This window comes from Mus pahari, chromosome 1, assembly GCF_900095145.1.
Source record: "Mus pahari chromosome 1, PAHARI_EIJ_v1.1, whole genome shotgun sequence".
Taxonomy (NCBI): domain Eukaryota; kingdom Metazoa; phylum Chordata; class Mammalia; order Rodentia; family Muridae; genus Mus; species Mus pahari.
This window is the reverse complement of record NC_034590.1, coordinates 95,060,192-95,066,548: the sequence shown is the minus strand read 5'-3', so window position 1 is coordinate 95,066,548 and position 6,357 is coordinate 95,060,192.

Sequence of the window (6,357 nt, the reverse complement as noted above, 5' to 3'; positions counted from 1 at the left end):
AGAGAGAGAGAGAGAGAGAGCTAACTGAGAACAGCATCGGCTTTTGAAACCCCACAGTCCACCTAGCAGTGATGCACACTTCCTGCAACAAGGCCACGCCTCCTAATTCCTCTGATCCTCCTCAAACAGTTCTACTCCCTGGTGACTCATCACTCAAATGTATGCGTCTACAGGACCATCCTCACTCCTGAAGCCTTGGTTTGTGTCTGAGCATAAGATCTGCCTTGTAGAACAGCCCTTCTGTTCTCTCTGGCCGTGGTAGACGCTGACGGGGTGCCGTGGTTAACGTTGATGGGGTGCTGTGGTTGACATTGATGGGGTGCCGTGGTCGACGCTGACAGGGTGCTGTGTCTGTCTGTTGCTCCAACTGGCTTTTTATAGCATTCCAAGTTTCTTTCCTCAACATTTTCTGCCTAGCTGGTCTCCCTATAATTGGAAGAGTGGCACTGAAGTTGCAAACTATTATGATATAACACCTTGGGATCCAATATTAGGGTGAGTATGCTTATGGATATTATACATTTACCATGAGTTTACTTGTAACCTTGTTTATCTTTTGAATTTTTTTTCTTAAGCCTGTTCATAGTATAACTACTCAGTGCTCTTGGGTTTTCTTTGCATAAAATGTCCCCTTAAATTCTTTCACTTTAAACTATATGCGACTTGTAGACAACATATAGTTGGGTCATGCTTTTTGTTCTTGTTTGTTTGTTTGTTTGTTTGTTTGTTTGTTTGTTTGTTTTGTGGTTTTTTGAGGCAGGGTTCTCTTGTAGCTGTGACTGTTCTAGATTCTGTAGACCAGGCTGGCCTCGAACTCAGAGATCCATCTGACTCTGCCTCCCAAGTGCTGGGATTAAAGGTGTGTGCTGCCACGTCTGGCTTATGCATTTGTCTTTTAAGTTGTATGGGAAACAAAGACTGTTGAGAAAAAAATGCAAAGTCAGTTGTAGTTGATCACACTCATGGCACTTGGGAAGCTGAGGCAGATGGATTGTCCTAAGTTCAAGGACAGCCTGGGTGATGAGTGAGTTCTAGACCAGTGTGAGCTGCAGTGAGCCTTCCATGGTATTTGTGTAAGTTGTATCTGTCTTCTGACTTTCTTAAGGTTCAGATCTACTACTCTACTTAGATTTTAGTTCTGGTGAAGTACCAACCATTCATCAAATGAACTAGCATCTAGGAGTGCCGACTCACTGGAGAGTCTATTGTGGGAAGAGACACTTGTATCATCTTTTCAAATCACATCCATGTTGTTTCAGAGTCTGATATAAGCTGGGTATGAGAGAGGACAGCAGGATGAACGAGAAGGGAGGTGGTGAGGATGGGGGTGGGGGATACCCGGGAAGAACAATACAGAGGGCCTGAGGGCAGAGGCTGAGCCCAGACTCAACTCCTGAACAAGCCCCGGGCATGGGTGTGTGACTGCAATGGCCAGTTCTGGGAATGATGAAGGCCTAGTGTGGGCGGGTGTGCGGCTAAGAGAATGAGAGGAAGTGGTACAGCTAGAGCTGGGAGGGGCCTCCCACAGGGGTAGGACTCGGTAGGGTAGCCATGTATGATGACTCTAGTGAGGAGGAGGGAGACCTGGGCTGAGGACCTGAGGCTCCTGGAGACCATCAGCCAAAGAGGGCCAGGGCTGATGAGAGGGAGAGGAGCCACAAAAGAATGCCAAGCTCCAGAAACCAGCCTGTGCTGTGGACTAAAACTGTCACTATGGCTCCTCACCGCCTCTTGGCCACAGACTTGCTTCCTCTTTAAAATGGCCAAAGTCCTCAGTGGTCCTTGAGAGGACCTGCTGGAGGCTGTGGGGCTCAGCCTCTGTACTCTTGGTAGTGCCATGTGGATAGGCCACTCCACCTAGGCAGATCTGCCAGCCAACCTTCACCAGGAAGCTAGCCTGGGCATCCTCAGGTCTATCCTTCTCTATCCTTCCTTGGCCGTGCTCCCACCATCGGCTGTGAGAACCAGAAGTGTCTCCAAATATCTGAGGGTCCCCTGGACACCCAAACTTCCTGCAGGCTAAGGAGCACAGATTCTGGTGAGACTCCCCCAGAGTAAGCATTGCCAGTGTGAGGACAGCTGGAAGACTGGCGGAACAGTGGAGGCGTGGCTAGCGTTCTGTGCACAGGGACCAGTACTTTATCTGCTCCTGGGGTCAGGTTCAAGGGTACTGAGGGAGGGTGGAACTGGCCCCAGAATGCTTGTGGCACTCTTTGACACCTGCTTTCTGTTACCACAATAGCCTCACTTGTTAAGAATTACTGCTGCTTCTATGTATCTATAACACATTTCCCCAAAACCGCAGCCACCACCTGAGCTAAGCCACCACTATGCCTGCCCAGGTGACAGAAATGACTCTCTTTGACCTCTGGGCCTCTTCTACCAAAATGTACTGTTCTCACTGTAGCTAGTGCCATTTCTACAGAAGATGCGGGATCAGTGCTTCTCTGTGGCGGAGCTTCCAAAACCTGCACACTACACACTGCACACTGCACAGTGCACACTGCACACTGCACCTGCACACTGAGTATACATCCCTCCTGGGGGTGCCAGCCCCTCCTCACCTTCTCTCTCCTCTCCTTGTCCATGCTTCTCTAGGCTCCTACACAAGGCTGCTGTGGTCCCTTCCCCTTGACACTAGGTGTTTGTGCGGCTTGTTCTTTTACTTCATTCATCCTGTGGTCAAAATTCCCTTCATTGTCACGGTCCTCCCAGCCACCGCCTGAGATCTAGGTGTTTCTCCAACTTGTCTTCTGCCGGACCTGACTGGCACCAAGGTCATCCAAGCCACACTGTGTGTCCCTGTGATGTCCTTGACTGCACTTGACTCCACTTCATTCAAACAGGGGCTTTTTTCTGTCCCATGTGGAAGTTCACCCAGAGTGGCGCCTGGCACCAAAGTAGTTCCCAGCCCCATGTGTGGCCACCAGCTCCTTGCTACTGATCCCCTTGACATTCTGTGTCCTCTTAGATAGTCAGATTCTTAGCCTTTGCATGGACTATGCCTCTGCCCAGTGGATGACCCTGCCATCTCCTGGAAGATGATTTCCTCTTTGTGTTTGCACTTGAATACCACGTCCCCTGGGAGGCTCTCCTGCTCTCCACATAAGGACGTCTGTCCTCCTCCATGCTTACACTGCCACATCTTGTTATGAACATACCAAGCTCTCCTTGCTCGTCCCCCTTGACCTCAAGGCCCAGTGGACAGTGACCAGCCTCAGAGTCCAGGGCACAGAGCTAAGTCAGGAGAGCTGCAAGAGTGAGTGGAGAGTTAATACCCTTGGGTTCCTTCTCAGCAGCTTGGCTCCTTTTCCATTTTCAAATGTTACTGGGTCTTCCAGTTTTATCATCATTAGTGAAAGAACAGACTCAACAATGGGCACCTCCAGCACCTCCCAACATGGACTCATCTCAGAGTCTCCTGCTTTGGGGAGATGGAGCCAGATGTTAAAAAGAACAGGAGGATGAGGAGACAAGGAAGAAAGAAAAACTGGTGTGCTCCACAAATATGCACTGACAGTTTAAGCCCAATGGCTTGGTGACTTGAGTCCATTCCCAGAACCCACTGGGGAAGAGGGGAGCTGACTCCAGGAAGCCATCCTCTGACCTCTGCCACTATGCAGTGGCACATGATCATAATAAAGAAAAATTCATTAAAAAACTTTTTTAGCTAGTTTTCAAAATGTTTATATGGCCAGGCATGGTGGCACACGCCTTTAATCTCAGCACTTGGGAGGGAGAGGCAGGCAGATTTCTGAGTTCGAGGCCAGTCTGGTCTACAGAGTGAGTTCTAGGACAACCAGGACTACACAGAGAAACCCTGTCTCAAAAACAAAACAAGACAAACAAACAAAACAAAATGTGTATATGGTCTGTGCAACACCCAAGTGACAAGAGCAGAGAGCATGCATTGAGCACTTACTGTATACCTGGTGCTAGTATCTTATTTATCCCCTCTGCAAACAGCTCTGGAAGGCAGATGTTACAACGGACTCACCTCACAGATGAAGAGACTGAGGCATGGAGAATTTGATTCGCCTATATCACCCACATATGAAGACATAAAGCAGGGATTTGGGGCCTCTCATTTGGCTTCCAAGTTGTATCTGCTAGCCACTACATTGTCATCATAGTAGGACAAACATCCCCCACCAGTGGTAATGGACTCAGACTCCTCTCTAACAATGAGATGAGTAGTAGAGAAGGCAGATCCATCAGTGCAAGGAGGAACAGGTAAGAGGGGGACCAAGAAAGGATACAGTGCAGGATAGTCAGCAGTTTTGCTCTGCCCAGACAGGGTAAGCTAGTCTTTCATAATTCCTGCTTCATTTAAGGCCTATCAGATGGTTCTGGGCCAGAAGGCTGTAGACATGAGGAATATAGGGGATTGTCCAGAAAGTCAGCTGTCTCTTCAAATTGTTTAAGTTTTGGAAGCTATGTTTTGGTGCTTCCTATATATTCAGGTAATATTTAATTCATTCTCAGATCTCTAATGGGGTTAAAAAGTAGTTATAGTCTCATAATCAAATTTAAGTTGTTTAGCATTAAAGAAGATGATCTAGATTTGAAAGGATGGTGTTTCAAATGGTAATGGAAGTTAAAATCAAAACATAATTCAAGTGTAGAATTGTATACTCTTTAAGTTTATCTAAATCAACAAAATTGACAGACTGGATGTTATTAGTGTATATCATACCTTATAGTTTACATAACTGTTATAATTATGTTCATTATATATCTGAGAGAAAAGGCCTTTTTAATGGACAAAAAGGGGGAATGTAGCTGCTTCTGTTATCATGCTAATTAAGTTTCCCCAAAACCTGTTTGCAGTGTTCCACATGTAAGACTGAGGGACCCTGCCCCTAGTGGGTTTTGACTGATAAATAAAGTTGCTAATGGCCAATGACTAGACAGGAAGACAGAGGCGGGACTTTTAGGATTTCTGGACAAGGGAACGAGGAAGAGTAGAAAGAGGGACAGCTGCCATGCCAGGGGGAAGATAGGAGACATCACACCTGAGAGGTGCAGAGGGTAGAGAGCATAGACATCATAAAGGTGTCGGGGATCAATGCCCATGAGGGCTCCAGGTCTGGGTCTAGGGCGGCAAAGATGGAATAGAGATTTTAGTAAGAAAGAGCTCAGGGGTATTGGAGGGGGCTGGATTAACCATGTGGAGGTTAGGAAGTAGTCCAGCCATTGGCTGTTTAAGGCAACTTGTTTTGTTTTTTGAGACAGGGTTTCTCTGTGTAGCCCTGGCTGTCCTGGAACTCACTCTGTAGACCAGGCTGGCCTCGAACTCAGAAATCTGCCTGCCTCTGCCTCCCGAGTGCTGGGATTAAAGGCGTGCGCCACCACTGCCCGGCTAAAGCAACTTTATTTGCCAATCAAAATCAACTGGGAACAATGTCCCTCAGTCTTACATGGGGGATACTGCAAACAAGCTTTTGGGAAACCTAATTAGCATGCAAACAGAAGCAGCTACCTGAGTCTATCTTTGTCTTGGGACCCTGACATGAGCTTTATGTTTAAGAAGAGGGAGAGATGGGGACAGGGCAGGAATCTTGTGTGATTGGTCAGCCTGGACCAGGTGGCCTGGGCAGCCACAGTCTTAGTTCTAGTCTTGCAGGACAGTCCTATAAAGAGTCTGTATTGCTGTCATCCTCCCAGGGTGCCCTGGTCCCCCAGGCGCTCACTGTGGCTCAGGTGCACCTCTCACCATAGATAATCCCATCACCTGGAGTGGTTGGTCCGGAACAGTTTGTCACTCCATGAGGATGTCTGTCAGTCAGTTCCGTTTTACCTGGAGTTCAAGGTGACTCAGGAGAGTGACTCAAGAAGAAAGGCATTAAGCCAGAGAGGGACAAGCTGGAGTTTGCCATGCCAGGGACCAGAGCTCATCTTTACCCTGTCTCACAGATGCTCATGAGAGCCCATGCATATAGAGAACATATCTCACAAATACCACGTGCCAGTCCTCCTGCAAACACCATCCCGTTGCTCATGTATCTATGTGTATACACGTATGCATACTCAGAGTCCACAGACATAGATCCCTACAGAGCATGGGGTTCATCACACATGATTAACAGGCCAGCAGAAATGCATAGGCTCACACATCCTGGTTCACATGCCTACATAAAAAATACAGATGCGCCATTCACCCTGGCTCACATGTATACAAGAAAGTGGCAATGTGCAGAGGGGCATGTGCATACATTTTTAATTATTTTTAATTTTTTTTTTTTTTTTTTTTTTTTTTTTTTTTTTTTTGGTTTTTGGTTTTTTGAGACAGGATTTCTCTGTATAGCCCAGGCTGGCCTCGAACTCAGAAATCCGCCTGCCTCTGCCTCCCAAGTG